We start from the raw sequence: 17,541 nt of genomic DNA, 5'->3' as shown, positions 1-17,541 counted from the left end.
ACTTGATAATGAGTTCTGTTTCTGGGCTCTATTCCATTCGTCTGTCTATCTCTAAGCCAATACTATACTGTCTTGCTTTTATACACTTATAAGTTCTTGTTATTTTGTGGAGCTACCCTTTCACTTTGTTCTTCAAGAGGATTTTAACTATTCTTGGCCTTCGTGTTTTTATATAAATTTTAGAATCAACTTGTTGAGTTTCATTAAAAAAAAAAAAGATCTGTTGGAGTTTTGACTGAGATTGCCCCAAATCTATTAAATTGGGGAGGACTGGCATGTGTATTCCAATCTATGAGAATACTTTGTCTCTCTATTTGCATAGTTAAGTTCTCTAAAAAATGTTATAGTTTTCTCCGTAATGATCTTGCATATTTTCTGGTAGATTACTCCTTGACATCTAATATTTTTAACGCTACTACAAATAAGAAATTAAAAATTGTTTATTTTCTAACTATTTGGTGGCTGGTATTTAGAAATAAGATGCATTGTACAGACAATAATCTTGTATAAAGCAAATTTGCTAAACTCTCTAACTCTTATAATTTCTCTGTGGGTTCTTTCAATTTCTCTAGCTATAATTTTCTTATGTGAAAAATAATGAAAGTCTTTTCTGACAATTCTTAAAACTTTCCCTTATAAATTAGCTGGGTGTGGGGGCGGGTGCCTGTAGTCCCAGCTACTCAAGAGGCTGAGGCAGGAGAATCACTTGAACCCAGGAGGCGGAGGTTGCTGTGAGCCGAGATCGCGCCACTGCACTCCAGCCTGGGCGACAGGGTGAGACTCCGTCTCAAAACAAAACCAAAAACAAAAACACAACCAAAAAAACTTTCCCTTATTTAACCTGCTCTTACTAGGATCTGGATTAATGCTAATTAGAGAAGTATTACCAGAAATCTTCGTTTTGTTTTTGATCTCAAAGGGAATGCTTTCAAAATTTTACCATTAAATATGAGGTTTTCTTTGTTCCCCTATATACCCCAAAGAGGTGTGTGTGTGTGTGTGTGTGTGTGTGTGCATATACATGTATATTTAAATGTAATAGATGTTGCTCGATTGCTTTCCCAAAAAGCTGAAATAATTAACATTTCTATCAATTAGCATTTTTGCCAGTGATAGGCATTATAATTCTTTAAAACATTTGCCATTCTGTTGGGAATAAAATGATAGCTTATAATTTTATTTTAATTTGCATTTTCTCAATGGCTAGCAAGTTTGATCTTCTCATATGTTGCTGGCCATTTGAATTTGCTCTCTTATAAACTCTCTTCATGTCCTTTGCCTAAGTTTTTGTTTATTTCTTACTTTTAATTTGAAATAAAATTTTGCATGGTATAAGTAACTTCATATGCCTTCTGAATTGCAAGTACTTGTTGAAGCTTATAAATCTTTAAGTTTTTTTTTTTTTTTCAAGATGGAGTTTCACTCTTGTTGCCCAGGTTGGGGTACAATGGCGTGATCTTGGCTTGCTGCAACCTCTGACTCCTGGGTTCAAGTGATTCTCTTGCCTCAGCCTCCCGAGTAGCTGTGATTACAGGTATATGCTATCACATCTGGCTAAGTTTGTAGTTTTAGTAGAGACAGGGTTTCTCCATGTTGATCAGGCTGGTCTCGAACTCCTGACCTCAGGTGATCTGGCTCGGCCTCCCGAAGTGCTGGGAGTGTGAGCCACCGCACCTGGCCCTTATGATTTTAAGCTATAAAATAGCTTTAAATTTGTGTTAAAATGTCTATTTTTTCTTTTGTGTCATCTATTTTTCCAATCTTGTCCACATGTTGTCTCCTAAATTTTCTTGTAGAATTTTAAGTTTTTAATATTCTACATTTAAGTCTTTTAGCCATTTAGGCTGAAATTTATCTTCATATATGGTAAAACAAAGAGATCTAATTTAATTTTCTTCCACTTAGATTATTTGTATTACCACCATTTATTAAATAATGCATTATTTTCTCACTGAGATAAAACGTCATCCTTATCATATATTAAATTCTTGTATGTAACTGGACTTAAATTTCAGATTGTTCTGTTAAAATTTGTGTTCAATGCCAATAAAATATTTATTAAAGCAGATTATTCTATGTTCTTATAATTATTGAAGCATGTCTTCACCCCCTTCACTAACCTTCTTTTTCATATTTTTTCATGGTTATTCTGAGATACTTATCCCCTGGTATAAACTCTTAGATCATTTATTTAATTATTCTTTCCTCCTTTCTTCCCCTTTGCCAAGAAAGAGCCCTGTTGGAATTCTAATTTGAATTTTATTAAGTTTACATATTAATTTGAGAGACTGACATTTTTATATTAACATTTTTTCCATCCAAAGTCATAGTTTGCTTTTCTATTTGTGCACATCTTAGTTTATATCAAGATTTTCATAATTTCCTATGCTCTGATTTTTAAAATTTATTCCTAAGCATTTTGAAGTTGTTACCTTTATTGTGAATGAATTTCTCTCACATCTATTTTTAAATTTATTTCCAGGACAGAGAAAGGTTACTAGTTTTTGTATACTTATCTTTTATCCAGTCACCTTACCTAGTTCTCTTGTTAAGCCCAATAATATTTTTGTAATAGATTCCCTTGGATTTTCTATTTCTACCTTTTCTTTTCCAACGTTTATGTTATTTCACTTTTTAATCTTTTTTCAATTGCTAAAATTCCCAAGACAATGTTAAATAATGCTAATCTAGTTTCTGACTTTAATAGAAATAGTTATAGTCTTTTATCATTTAGTATAGTATTCAGTTTTATTTTTTGGTGATTAGTCTTTATTATACATATTTCCTTCTATCTCTGTCTGACTTTGATTTTTTACAAAGATTAAGTGATACATTTTATCAAATGACCTTTTCCATCTATTGACATAAGCATTTGCCTTTTTCCCTTTAGTTTACTCATGTAATAATGTTAATAGACTTTTTGATACTCATTCACATGTTAATTTACATGGTAAGTCTTGATTTATTATTTTTAATTTTAAAATACACTGTTTCGTTTCTTTCAATATGTTGCTGGATTTACTTGTTAAGGTTTTATTTAGAATTCATAATGTCTGGATTCAGTCCTGTTATCCTGCTCCTTAAAAAAAGAATAATTTCTATACACATGAGATTAATCCCAAATTTTATTGTTTTGTAATGATTTTCCTGGTTTAGTATTAAAGTTATTTAGTCTTCATAATAAATTGGAGGAGTTTTCATCTTTTTGTAAGGACTGGAATATTTTAGATGCCATTGGAATAACCTGTTATTAAGAGGTTACAGCTCAGCTGTGAAACCTTCTGATGTGGGTGCTTTGTTTGTCCAGTGATAGATCTCTAATTATTTTCCAATATCTGCTATGGTAACTGGTTCTTTTCAAGCTTTCTTCTTATTACTGGGTTTTCTAATTTTATTTTTGCTAGAAAATTATTTCTCCTAGATTTAAAAATGTTTCATCATAGAGCTGCATGTAATATTTATTTATAATATGTTTAATCTCTCCTGTGTCTATGGTTTTAGAGGTGTTTATCATTCCTTTCAAAGAACTAGCTTTTGGACTTGTCTGTTTTTGTTTATTTTTATTTTTATAAATTTCTGCTTTTTCTTCTTTATCGAATCATTCTAGTTTTCTAAACTTTTTTATGTAATTTGGAAAATTTCTTAAGATCTGAATAATCCATTAATAAGTTTTTTTTTGTTGGTCAAATCCACCAAGATTAATTTTTATGGTTTACAACTAGAATCCATAGTTCTAGTTGTCAAAAAGTATCTAAGTAGGATGAAAGGACTAATACATGAAGAAAGCCAGGAAGAAAACTTCATAAGCTAAGTGAAAAATTCTACTGGTGTAAATGTATCAAGGAGGTGAAAGGCAAGAAGAAAGTATGCTTTATCCTTTGGGGCAATGTTTCTCCACTTAAAAAAATTATTATTTCCCCTTAAGGAGAAAAATTAAATCAATGAATTACTGAAGTTTAAAATTAAATGCAATTTCTCTCCAACAACAGAAATTAAATACTAAGGAATAAGATGTTTTCAGATAGGGTTGAGCTTTGGGGGATTCCCAAACTTTTATAAAAATCTACGTTTTTTTACCCTATTCTTCCTTCCCCACCAAGAACAATTTTTTCCTCTTGGAGGCAATGTTACCTCCGCTGAGAATTCGTGCTTCGAGATATAAGTATAAGACATAAGGAAACTTTGCCCCATAGTGGGTTATTTCAGATATCCAGAAAGAGAGTAATACATAAGGTTCTGGAGAAACTTAAAGATTCTTCAGCACTAGCAGATTTGAGAAATCCTCTTCAGACCCCCACAAGAATAAATAAGGTCTCTGGTGTTTGCTAATAGGTCTGGAGGCAACCAAATGTAGATCTGTGTTAGTTCAACAGAGGTCGGGGTGTTTATCTGAGACTTAATGGAAAGCCAATAGAGACTCAGATGGAATAACTTGACCATTAGAAGTAATGTGGAATATATCTTCAACAACTCTGATGCCTTTGCTAGGAAACTAAAGAAGTTAATGGATCACAGGTGGTGGTTACATTTCTTTCTTTTTTTTCTTTTTTTTATTTTTCATTGAAGGTCTTGAGTGTGCATAATATATGAAGATGTTGGAAGTAAACATTTGCCATAGAAATGGTACAGAAGAATAAGATTTAACTTTGTGTATGGAGTTTGGCTTTTGAACACCAATAATTTGGCTGTTGGTTATGGCTGATAAAGTAATGTCATATTGAAATTTGAGGTGTGAGAACCAAAAATCTACAATTATGAATATGACAAAGGAAGGCTAGTAGTAAAAGAAGTTTCTGTAACTCCAATAAAGAAACAAGAGATGTTTTGGGGAGATATTTACACCCTCCTGTGTATACCAATACACACAGTAAAGACAAAAAAAGTGAGCTTGAAATTCAACCACTACGTAAAATTCTATTTTACTAACACTACTAAATTTAACAGGTATATCTGTAAAGAGGTCATATTAGTCTGTTTTCATGCTGCTAATAAAGACATACCCAAGACTGGGTAATTTATAAAGGAAAAAGGTTTAATTGACTCACAGTTCATCATGGCTGGGGAGGCCTCAGGAAACTTACAATCATGGTGGAAGGGGGAGCAAACACATCCTTCTTCATGTGGTGGCAGGGAGGAAAAGAATGAGTGAAGGAGAAGAAAGCCCTTTATAAAACCATCAATCTCCTGAGAACTCACTATCATGAGAATAGCCCTCACGATTCAATTACCTCCTAAGACATGTGGGCATTATGGGAACTACAAGATGAGATTTGCGTGGGGACACATCCAAACCATATCACTGGTATAACTTTTCAAAGTCATAATCTAGGAGAAGAGACAGGAAGTAGCACTGTATGTCAACAGGGAATGCAACTATGCTCACTTGGGGCTTGTTTGCCTTTTGATTAACGTCTTGCTTTCCCCCAGCTCTGCTCTGTAATACAAGGGGCTGAATCCCATAGCTTGTACCTCTCAGGCTCTCACGTTTCCCAATTAGGTTTGTCCAATGGGAAGTACTGGTAGGGAGATTGGAAGATAGGAAAAAGGGAGAAGCTAAGGTATTTTTTTCTCCTCTCTTTGCCATGGCTGTGTATTTCCTGTGGTTCCAACTCCTACTGAATGCTGGCTCACTATAAGTTCAGCTTTCAGTGGGCTATCCTAGCCTCTGGACTCTGGTAACATGACCTCCTCCCTTTGTTCTTCCAGCCTATGGGTATTAATGGCTTCCATCTCTAATGTCTCACTTGCCTCACAGTTCCCTATTGTCTTCTCAGTTCTCCCACCATCTGTGTAACTGATTCCCTACAATGACTATCCTGTTTTTAGATGCTCAGACCCCGACAGATAGAGCAGCTAATTGGAAGACCCCCAAATTTAGCATGGATGCATACTGGAAAGCATTTTTGATCAATGACAGAAGACACAAAAGTGATTGTAATTATAGAAGTTTATTTCAGACTGCTTAGCCAGGGGGAGGGGACAGACAATAGCTTACCCTTTGAAATCATAAACAAGTGCATCCACAATACTTTGCTTGTATCTTAGTCTATGTTGTCATGGGTAGTATTGGTTTATACATTTGATTCCCTTAGTAGGCAAGGAGGGTAGGTACAGCGTTATATTCAACTCTCATATACCAAGTACTAGGCTCAATGCCTAGCACTTAGCAGGTGCTCATAAATGTATGTAGAACAAATGAAGGATCATGCAGGTCTTCAAGTCTTAAATTATTTTTAAGATTCAGTCTCTTTATATAAGTTCCTAGCCTGGGGTCCATAGAGAGATCTCAGGGAGCCCACAAACTAGGATGAGAAAAAATTACAACCTTTTTTTTTTTTTTTTTGAGACAGAGTTTCACTGTGTCGCCCAGGCTGGAGTGCAGTGGTGTGATCTCAGCTAACTGCAAGCTCTACCTCCTGGGTTCATGCCATTCTCCTGCCTCAGCCTCCCAAGTAGCTGGGACTACCGGTGCCTGCCACCCCGCCCAGCTAATTTTTTTTTTGTATTTTTAGTAGATACGGGGTTTCACCGTGTTAGCCAGGATGGTCTCAATCTCCTGACCTTGTGATCTGCCTCCCTCGGCCTCCCAAAGTGCTGGGATTACAGGCGTGAGCCACCATGCCCGGCTTTTTTTTTTTTTTTTTGAAATGGAGTCTCACTCTGTTACCCAGGCTGGATTGCAGTGGCTCGATCTCGCCTCACTGCAACCTCCGCCTCCTGGGTTCAAGCGGTTCTCCTGCCTCACACTCCCAAGTAGCTGGGATTACAGGCACACTCTACCACACCCAGTTAATTTTTGTGTTTTTAGTGGAGACGGGGTTTCAGCATGTTGGCTAGGCTGGTCTCAAACTCCTGACCTCAAGTGATCCACTCGCCTTGGCCTCCCAAAGCACTGGGATTACAGGTGTGAGCCACCATGCCCAGCCAGGAAAAATTACATTTTTATGTGCCCTAACTTTTTTTTTTTTTTTTTTTTTTGGTGGTGGTTGTTGTTGTTGAGACGGATTCTTGCTCTGTCACCCAGGCTGGAGTGCAGTGGCCGGATCTCAGCTCACTGCAAGCTCTGCCTCCCGGGTTTACACCATTCTCCTGCCTCAGCCTCCTGAGTAGCTGGGACTACAGGCACCCGCCACCTCGCCCGGCTAGTTTTTTGTATTTTTTTAGTAGAGGCGGGGTTTCACTGTGTTAGCCAGGATGGTCTACGATCTCCTGACCTCGTGATCCGCCTGTCTCGGCCTCCCAAAGTGCTGGGATTACAGGCTTGAGCCACCGCGCCCGGCCGCCCTAACTTAAGGAGATAGCCCTAACTTGTAAGGAGAAATCTAGCATTTTCTTCGGTTATGAATGCAGGACACTATCCCCAGTAGTTTTTGGAGTACCCATCACCAGTAGAATTCGCAGATACTTTTGTAGCACATTTTGTTGCAACTATCTCAAAATGTATTGTTTATACCCACAAACTGTCACCATATCTTGCTATTCAATGTGTTAATAACATTACTCTATCACGTGTTTGTTTTTAAATCATTCTGATAACTGTATTTCAATATGATTGGTTTCCTTTGTAATTTCTATTTTTTTTTTCATTTAAAAACATGAATCTGAGAAGAGGAGAATAAGCTTCATGAGACTACTAAAGAGGTCTATGGCTCAAAATAGGTTGGAATACCCTGCAAACTTTATAATTTGGATTCTGCAGTTAGATTCCCAATTCTGCTTCTTAACAAGTTGCATCTGCTTGGGCTAAGCACAAGTTCCTCATTTGTGAAGTGGGGTAACAATAGCAACTAACTCTGAGGAATGTTGCATGTCATTAAATGACAAGTGTGTAGTTTCATACCTGGCACAATTAGTATTACCTATGTAGGCATATAAACTATAAGTCACACGAGAAAAATAGTAGAGTGTTTGGCAAAGAATGGCTTGTCAAGCTAGGGTCTTAATTTGAAGACTGTGAAAGGAGGACTTATGCATAGGTTGAAAAAATAGGCCAAGTCTGCCCGGCCACTTAAAACAATGGGGTTTAACATCCCTGATATTTGTCACTGCATCTATAGGGAACACATTAATGAAGCAATTAATTACAAAAAGGATTTTACTTCTTTGTAACAAAATATTCTTTAGGGGCCTTTTTAGGACTTTAAAGCTTGCTGTTCTCCTGGTCTGGTCCCAACACACACTGTGGATCAGTTGGGTCTGCCAGGTGCCCCCAGTTGGGAGTGACTTGCTGGAAATAAGCTGTAAGAACAAAACTTAAAGCAACCAAGTGATAAAAGGAAAACGAACAAATCCAAAAAGCTGAGTAATGAATCAGAAAAGCCTAAGAGACTTCCAGGAGGCGATTTCAGCACCAGGCTGCGTTGTTGCAGGGCATTTATACCTTTTCCAAAGGCTGAGAGTTCTGGAGGTGTGGCAGGTGTGAGGGAGGCAGAGATATTTTATGTTACAACATGGCCAGGGAGAGGACAGAGGCAGGATGTTTCTATTTTATCCACCATTTCACTGTGGGTTAAAAACACAGCCTAGGCCGAGCGTGGTGGCTCAAGCCTGTCATCCCAGCACTTTGAGAGGCCGAGACGGGCGGATCACGAGGTCAGGAGGTCGAGACCATCCTGGCTAACACGGTGAAACTTCGTCTCTACTAAAAGAATACAAAAAACTAGCTGGGCGAGGTGGAGGGCGCCTGTAGTCCCAGCTACTCGGGAGACTGAGGCAGGAGAATGGCGTAAACCCGGGAGGCAGAGCTTGCAGTGAGCCCAGATCGCGCCACTGCACTCCAGCCTGGGCGACAGAGCGAGACTCCATCTCAAAAAAACAAAACAAAACAAAACAAAAAAACAAAAAAAACCCGCCTAGCCCCTATGATTAGGAATAACATCTATTACAGCTGACCCTTAACATAGATTTGAAATACACAGGTCCGCTTACATGTGGATTTTTTTCAAGAAAAGTTACACCAAGCGTGCCCTGCCTCTACTGCTTCCCCTTCCACCTCCTCTACCTCTTCCACCTCTGCCGCCCCTGAAACAGCAAGACCAACCCTGTTCTTCCTCTTCCTCCTCTTCCTCAGCCTCCTCAACAAGAAGACAATGAGGATAAAGACTTTTACAATGATCCACTTCCACTCAATGAACAAACACATTTTCTCCTCCTTATGATTTTCTTAATAATGTTTTCTCTAGCTTACTTTACTGTGAGAATATAGTCTATCATAAATATAACATGCAAAATATGTGTTAATCAAGTGTATATATTATCAGTAAGGCTTCCCAGTCAACAGTAGACTATTAGTAATTAAGTTTGGGGGGGAGTTAAAAATTATATAAAGATTTTCAACCGTGCAGAGGGGCTGGCACACCTCACTCCTGCATTATTTGAGGGCCAGCCTTAATATTTTCTTCTTAAATGTTTATATGCTAGATACATTACACATTCCTCACAACAGTCTAAGAGGTAGGTATTACTACCCCTACCCTCTTCTTTAACAGGTGAGAAAACCAACGCTTAGAGAATGTGGTTAACCTATCTGAAGTCATGTAGATTACAAGAGATCCTGCAAGGATTCAAAAATTGCAAAATACAGAGAAGTTGAGGGAATTGTAGAGTGAATACCTACAATTCATACTGAAAGCCTGCCTGTCTCTTAGGTCTTTTATATCCATATCACCTGACCAGAAGTTACCAGATTTACTAGCAAAGGAATTTTGCCAGGAGAAAACAGAAATCTGAAAACATCTGTGATTCTAGACTAATGAACAGAGTTCTTAGCTTCAAAGTTAATTACCCTTAATGAAAAGTCCATCTCTCCTTTTTTGGAGCTTCCTAAATTTCCTTCAGTGTTTTTCAGGTTTCCTTTGGGCCGGCAAATTCAATCAGAATAATACATAATCTTGGCTGGTATTAGGGCTCTGTCCCTTTCAAAGATGCTGTGATAGGGGATGAAGCTCTCTTGTTGCTGCCATTGGTGATCCTTGGGAGTCTCCCTTCCCTCTCCCGCAGAGCTCAGTGAGAGGCAGCCTTAGGCAAAGTTCAGATCAGTACATAGTCAACGTCTGGTGAAGCAGAGAGAGAGGGAGAGAGAGAGAGAGAAGCTGGGGACATCTCTGATCTATCCTACCCATCTCTGGGACTAAACATTTGTCAGATCCCATAAAATAATCAACCTTAAACCTGGAAGGGATCACAAAAATGATCCAGTTATACCCCATTTCACCTCTTAAGAAATAGAGGCCTAACAAGGCTTCCAACAGCCATATAACTGGCTAATGGCAGAGCTCACAATCCATTGCTCTTCTCCCTGCACCACAGTGTCATTCACAGCCATTCAGCGATGCATCATTACTTTAGAGTACACTTAATACTATCAGGCATGATTTGAGAGGCCGGAGTTAAATTGACTCCTTCTCTGCCCATGAGGGGCTTACAATCAAGTGAAAATGATAGGCCTATTTATTGAACAACTTCCAATGCCTCAAATACATTACTTACTCTACGCAACATTTCAAGTTGTGTTATTATATGTTCAGAGAGGTTAGTGTGTATAAAGGTGAATGTGCCCAAATCATTCATTGGTAGGGCTGGGATTTGAGCCCCTGTCCATTTGACTCTAAATCCTAGGCTTATTCCACTGTGTAACTCTGCCTCCGTAATATTAACAAATGTGTGGGAGAAGCATATCTATGACCCCTCTACCATGCTGGCTCAGATATCTGTGTGTTTCTAGAAGATTAAGAAGTTATTATTCTGGTACCTTTGTTACAGGGAAAAGATGGGGTGAAGTAATGCAGAACATGGAAATGACTTTCTAAAAAGGATTTGAAACAGCTGAGAGGAACATAAACAGCAGGTTAAAAGATGAAACAAATACGTAAGTAATGGGGGAAATGAGGGCAAAGCAACAACAAAGGATAAAGAGGAAGCCAGGGGTGAAGGAGGGACATAAAATGCCTACCATGGGGTCCAGGAAACCTGCTGGCAGGAGTCAAAGGACTGAGCTGCATTTTGATGAAATCGTTCTCGAAAATGCTAATCTATCTTCATACACAGTCTGTCCATTAATACTAGAAAACAGAAGGAATAGAGAGACAGAATACAAAGCTGTTAGAGTTTCAGCCTCTCTATTCAATGGATTTTAGAGGACTCAACTTGATTCAAACTCCATGTTACACAGACTTTATTAGATACTGTCTTAAACCACAAAATAAACTTTACACTAGTATAGCAGAATATAACTTTGTTTGAAAGCAATATCTTTTGCTGGCAAGTCCCAGTTTTCAAAAGGTACATGTGTAAGGCATATTTAAGTATATGTTGAATACAGCAACATTTAGCTGGGGTTTGGAGGCAGAAGACTGAGGCTTAAATGCATTTGAGCCCTGTGGTCTAGTCAAGTTATTCTCTGTCTCCAGCTCAGTTTCCTAATTCACAAAATGCGGACAAGGTCTGCTTTATCAAATGTTTGTGAGGGTTAACTGAAGTAATAGAGGTGAAGTGCCCGGCAATTTCATGTCATGGATGCTGCTGATGAGGTAAAAACTTCTGATTTTCCTCCTTTGCTATGAGCTTACTCTCAGTCCAGTTTTGTTTTGGTGTGGTCTCCTTACCAGAGAGGTTAGTGGTAATCATTGTTAGTGATAACAGACCAGCATCTGGAGATGATAAAGAAGACAGCGGATCATGCTAATATCGTTTCCCTTTTCCAAATAAACACTCTGTCACAGGGTGGGTCCCCCAGAGTTTAGTGTGCAGGGTGTTGATTGAGGACTGCCCTCAGGATCAACATCTGTGGAAGGTGTGGGCAGAAGAAGCTGAGCTGTCATGCAGGCCTCACAAAAGCCCCAGCCTATGGGGTGCACTGGAGTGGAACTGGCCCTTCAGAAGTGTCCCAAGGTGGGCTGAGATGGCCCGGCCTTTTTACTCCATCAATCAGTCATAGCATGTAGGGGGTGACCTTGGTCAAGGGGGTTCTCTACAGCCGAGAAATCCCTGACAGGGCATGTCCTTCATGAAGTGGGGGGTTGAGGGGGGTGAGCATCTGGACAGCGCCCCACTGCCTATGCTGCACATACTCATAGGTTCTCTTTCTTTGGTGGCCCTCCTGCCTTTCCAGACACAGGGAATGTCAACAGTCCTTCTAATTCTTTTATTAGAAGTTCCTAGGGTAGATTGAGAGAGATCTGAATCAAAGGTACACAGTGGTTTCCAAGGGAGAGGGACCGCTTTATGTTCTCAGTTGAAGAGCAACTCTGACTTCTTCTGAATGAATTCATCAGGGGCGAAGGGCAGAATGCAGACAGGCGTCATACAGCCCCGTTAAAAGAATCTGAACAAAGGCTGAGGGAGGCTGATTGGGGACATGTACAAAAAGCACAGCCTCTGAGAGATCTGAAGTCCATCAAGTTCTACAGGCATGACCATATCCCAGCCATATCCTTAAGATAATGAGGGCAAATAAGAGTGTAGCAGGTGCATGGTAGCTTAGGAGTTCAGAGTCCAGCTTTGAAAGAAATTAAGTCCCTAAATGGCATAATGCAAATGGCAGCACCTTCTTGTTGAAAGCTTTTTTAAAAAGGTGGAGGAGGGGGTGCTATGTTCTCTAAACGTTCTCTTAGGAAGGAAACTCAGAAAAGTTTAGTTTCCATAGATATTACTAATGAAATGTACCTATTTTCTTTGTTTTAAATCAAGTGAGGAGGCCAAGAATTGTCCAAATAACTATAGTCTTCCATGAAACTCATCTCCTTATATCAACAGAAAGAAGGAAATATAAATTTTCTGTAGGGCATTACACCCAATAAGAGAGAGAGTGTTGTATTCTTGCAGAGAGACTACTAAATAATACTTTAGTGATTATAAGAGGATGGATGTCTTCCTTCTAGTAAAACAGACAGGGCTATCAAATCTGCTTTGCCAAGCATTTATTTGAATCTCCATTTCAAGGCTGAGGGATCAATAATACACCAGAGGAAAGAAAAAGAATTAAACTACATTAAAATCACCTTATGAAATAAAATACCATGAAATAACTTATGCACACACGGCTAGAGTCTTTTCTAGAACTTGTTAATTTTGGCTTCTGACAATCACCTCTGGCCAACAAATCTACCTATTACACTAGCTTGGCATCTGTACCTTTGTAGCTATTTGGAGAGGGCTGAAGAGAAAAACAGTGAAGTCCTGCTAACCAAATAAAATGGCACCTGTCGAAACATCAATTTGTGTGAAATGGCAAAAGAACATCTAATAGATAGGGTCGGCCAATGAACATCTAAATAATAGTGCTTTTATCAGCAACGTCTGTGCTTGAGTTTACATTCAAAGTACACGATACAGGAACTCAGAAGTCATGCAGGTTGAGTTAGAGCTACCACTGACATTTCATATTTGTGCTCCACCTCATGACAGGCTAATAGTGCATTTAAAGCATTGTTTATCCTGAACAGACAGAAAAAAGTGACGGAGACCCTGCTTTATAGACTACTTGTAATTACGGGTGTGCATTAAAAGCAAAGAAAAAAAGTCATTGATCCCATTTACAAGCACAACAGTTCAAAGCCTTTGAGAGTGAAAAGTGTGTGTCAGTGTGGGAGGGGATTTTCTTACAAAAAGTTATCAAAGGCATTATTGTTGTGTTTCTATTCCCAAACTCATATGGGCTCCTCTGAAGAAAAAATACCTGGCCAGGTGCCGTGGCTCTTGCCTGTAATCTCAGCCCTTGGGAGGTGAAGTGGGTGGATCACTTGAGGTCAGGAGTTTGAAACCAGCCTGGCCAACATGGTGAAAGCCCGTCTCTACTAAAAATACAAAAATTAGCTGGGCATGGTGGCAACATGCTTGTAATCCCAGCTACTTGGGAGGCTGAGGCGGGAGGATCACTTGAACCCAGGAGGGGGAGGTTGCAGTGAGCTGAGATTGTGCCACTGCACTTTAGCATGGGTGACAGGGCAAGACTTCATCTCAAAAACAAAAATAAAAACAAAATCAAAGCATGATGTGGACAGACCCTTAGGAAAGTTAGTGACATCTGTGCAGGCTTGTGACTTCACTCAGTCAGAGAGAAAGACACTAAAGTACAGGAGAATATTAGACCAGTGCTGGAACAGTGTCTACCTCATGATAAACTGGATCACCTGGAAAGAAGATGTAGGGAATTAACACATCTTCCCTCTCAAGAGAAGGATGAGGGGTCATAGGAAGTGAAGCAAATCCTGGAAAATCTCACTAATTGCGATTTCCAGATTTGTAGAGATGAGTGTTAGAGGCTTGGGTGGGTTTTAGAAAACATCACATGGCCATTTACTTTTTCCTCCCACTCTCTCAACATAAAGCCCTTTGTAAATGCAATCTGTGGAATGGTTTCATCTCAGTTCTACCTCATTCTTTATGAGGTATTTCTCTTTGAGAAACTATATTCAGACAATCACTTTGTGACATTCAAGAGATTTTCCTGATAATGTCTTTGTATTGCTTTCCTTCATTTTCATTCTGTTGTATCCACCTCGGTTTCCTTAAACTATTCTAAAGAAATTTCCTACTGTCAGGTTAGGGATTTAATAATGTGGTAAAATAATTGTAGAACCATTTGAATTACTGTTGAAAGAAAGAAGGTAGACAAGTCTGACACACACACACACACACACAGACACACACACACACACACACACACACACACACACACACACACACTCACTGGTTCCCTGCCATATCCAAGCAGCAGTTTTCATCTGTTGAGCCCAAGTATGCCAGGATTGTCAACACCCCAAATCCTTTCAACTGTGAGAATGCAGCAAAAAACTCCCTCACACATTTCCAAGGGAGGCTCCCAAACCCTTGTAGTATTGTGTGTCTTTCAGCTTCACTGCTGCGTGCACTCAAAACATGACAGCCTCTTTCTCCACAGAATACACACACGGGCAGTGAAAGATCTAAGAAGAACTTACAAGCAGGGGGAGGTTGAGGCTACATTCAGAAACGAATTGCTTTTCAGAGAACCATTTTCAAGAAAGAATCACCACCATTTGCTGCTAAATAAACCCAAAGAACTTGAGAGGGACTGAAACAGGCTGGCTGGCTGTTTGAAGCTGGTATTTCTTTAGAGCTGGGCCTTTCTTTCTAGAACTGTGATTTCATGCTTCAGTTTTTGGTGAAAGGCAAAGGTGTAGGAGAGGTGCACAGTAAAACTGAGCCTGCCAGAAGCATAGCACTGAGTTGATGCTTCCAAGGGGATGACACACTCCTGGTTTCAGACCTCTGGATCCACGGGATAGTTTCTTTTTTCTCTGAAACAAGCCTACCATAAAGACTTTTCTATCTACATCTCCCTCTACAGTTGTAGACAGACATGTGGATCTTACAGCAGGAAGTTCTCTTAAATATCAACTATTCCAGTGTTTAGTCATGGAAGCGGTTCTTAAATTGGTGGAGCATCACTAGAAACGCAGATAAAACTGTTCTGGTTGACACGGGGAAGGGCTGGCCACCCCACATCCCCACAGAGCCTTCACAATAGCTCTATGGAACCTTAGGTAGACTTATTTTGAAAACTCCTTCGAGTGTCGAACTGCTGCGTTTCGGGCCATAGCGCTGGCTCACAGAGGCGTCTTTGGTTTGGTTCTCACAATGTTTTAAATGTTGTTGTATTAGTTTCCATACTCAGAATCAGTAGATTTTTGCATAAAGACAAGGATGCCAAGCTCCTGGCAGAAAATCAGAAGATAAAGAGTAAACGCGCCTGCATTGCCTCTTGGCCACAGTGTTTTGGGTCGAGTTGCTATTTTGGGTCGAGTTTTGGGTCGAGTAGCGAGCAGCTACTGCTTCCACCAGGTCTGGATACTATGAGGTCACATGCCCACCCATTTTGGATTTGCAGCCTCCTCTGAGCTCTGATCTAGACTCTCTCCTTTTACAGATGAGGCAACAATAATGACCTGGCTGGGTAGTGGCGAAGGCAGGACAAGAATCGGTGTCCTAAGTTTAGGTTTGGAGTTGCCTTTTCTACCACGCATCAGCATTTCTTAAACTGGGGGCATGTAGATGTGGTCTTCATGATCAACAGGAATATTTTTTCCTTAAAAATATGTCTGTACTTGACTCACATTTGAGAAATCCCACACTGCACCCAGCTACCAGTGGAACGCCCAGACTTTCACAACTATATATTCAGTTGTTTCTGCTTTGTTATGTGTCTTGGAATAGCGGGACTCCTTGTGGCACAGCTTATTATTATCCAAATTTGTATATGCTGCTAACCAGCTATTTCCCCTGAAACTTAACAGTTAGACAAAGAAAAGGCATTTGTTGTTGTTGTTGTTGATTGTTTGTTTGTTTTTGGAGGCAGAGTTTCGCTCTGTAGCCCAAGCTGGAGTGCAGTGGTGCAGTCTGGGCTCACTGCAACCTCCGCCTCCTAGATTCAAGTGATTCTCCCTCCTCAGCCTCCCAAGTGGCTAGGACTACAGGCATGCCACTCAGCTCATTTTTTTTGTAGAGATGGGGTTTCACCGTGTTGGCCAGGCTGGTCTCGAAGTCCTGACCTTAAGTGATCTGCCCACCTCAGCTTCCCTAAGTGCTAGGATTACAGGTGTGAGCCACTGTGCCCAGCCAGAAAAGACATTTTAAAGCAGCAAATAGTTCTGATTCCTCCAAGGTAACCTCACAAAGGGACCCACAGTTAAAGATACAGAAAGGAAGTGTCACAGGAGACAGCTCATGCCAACAGCATGAGAGGCCAGGGCAGGAGCAGCTGCAGCCTCAGCTTCTAACAGTGATTTGAGTCTGCTCTATTGGGAAGTAGCACAGGATAGTTGGTAAGTGAGTAGGCTCAGCTGCCAGATGGCTTGGGTTCAAATCCCAGGTCCACCATTTCCTGCTGGCATTATGTTTAAGCAAGATATTTAGGTTCTCTGTGCTTCAGCATAGTCATCTGTCATGGGAATAATATTTACCTTGTGAGAATTCAATGAGATAAGCCACATAGAGCTCAGTGCTTAGCACATAATGAATAATGCTATTATTAGCACAGCAGGTTTACAGTTTATAAACCACACTGACATCATTTCCTCCCATTTTTTCCATGTAACAAATCTATGAGATAAGTAGGATGGATCGGATCCTGTTTTAACAGACAAAGAATCTAAAGAGGTTGAGTCATCCAAGATCGGGTAACAAATACTCAAATCCAGGCTTTGTGCCTCAAGATCCTAGGTTGCTTCTACTATCCACAATGCCTGTGAGACCCTCTAAGGAGTAAGAATGATTTTCCAAGACTATTCTGAGGCTCAGCTATCAACATGTGTTCAGATGTAGTGGGAGCAAATCACTTCAGAGTTAGGGCTTTGAAGGCAAGCAGCAGAGGTGGGCGGAAAACCAGAGAGGGTTTATATAGATAAATGAAAAACTGCAGCACACCAAGGAAATTTCTCATTTGAAATTTTGAAAACCCTGGAAGGGGATGGTGCTCAAATTACCTGCAGTTTTCAGGCAGCAGCAGGAGATTCCATGTGGTGCTAACGGGGCCTTCAAGGGCACTCTGGTCAATGTGAGGGG

This window comes from Rhinopithecus roxellana, chromosome 4, assembly GCF_007565055.1.
Source record: "Rhinopithecus roxellana isolate Shanxi Qingling chromosome 4, ASM756505v1, whole genome shotgun sequence".
NCBI classification, from domain to species: Eukaryota; Metazoa; Chordata; class Mammalia; order Primates; family Cercopithecidae; genus Rhinopithecus; species Rhinopithecus roxellana.
Note: the sequence above shows the minus strand (reverse complement) of the source record.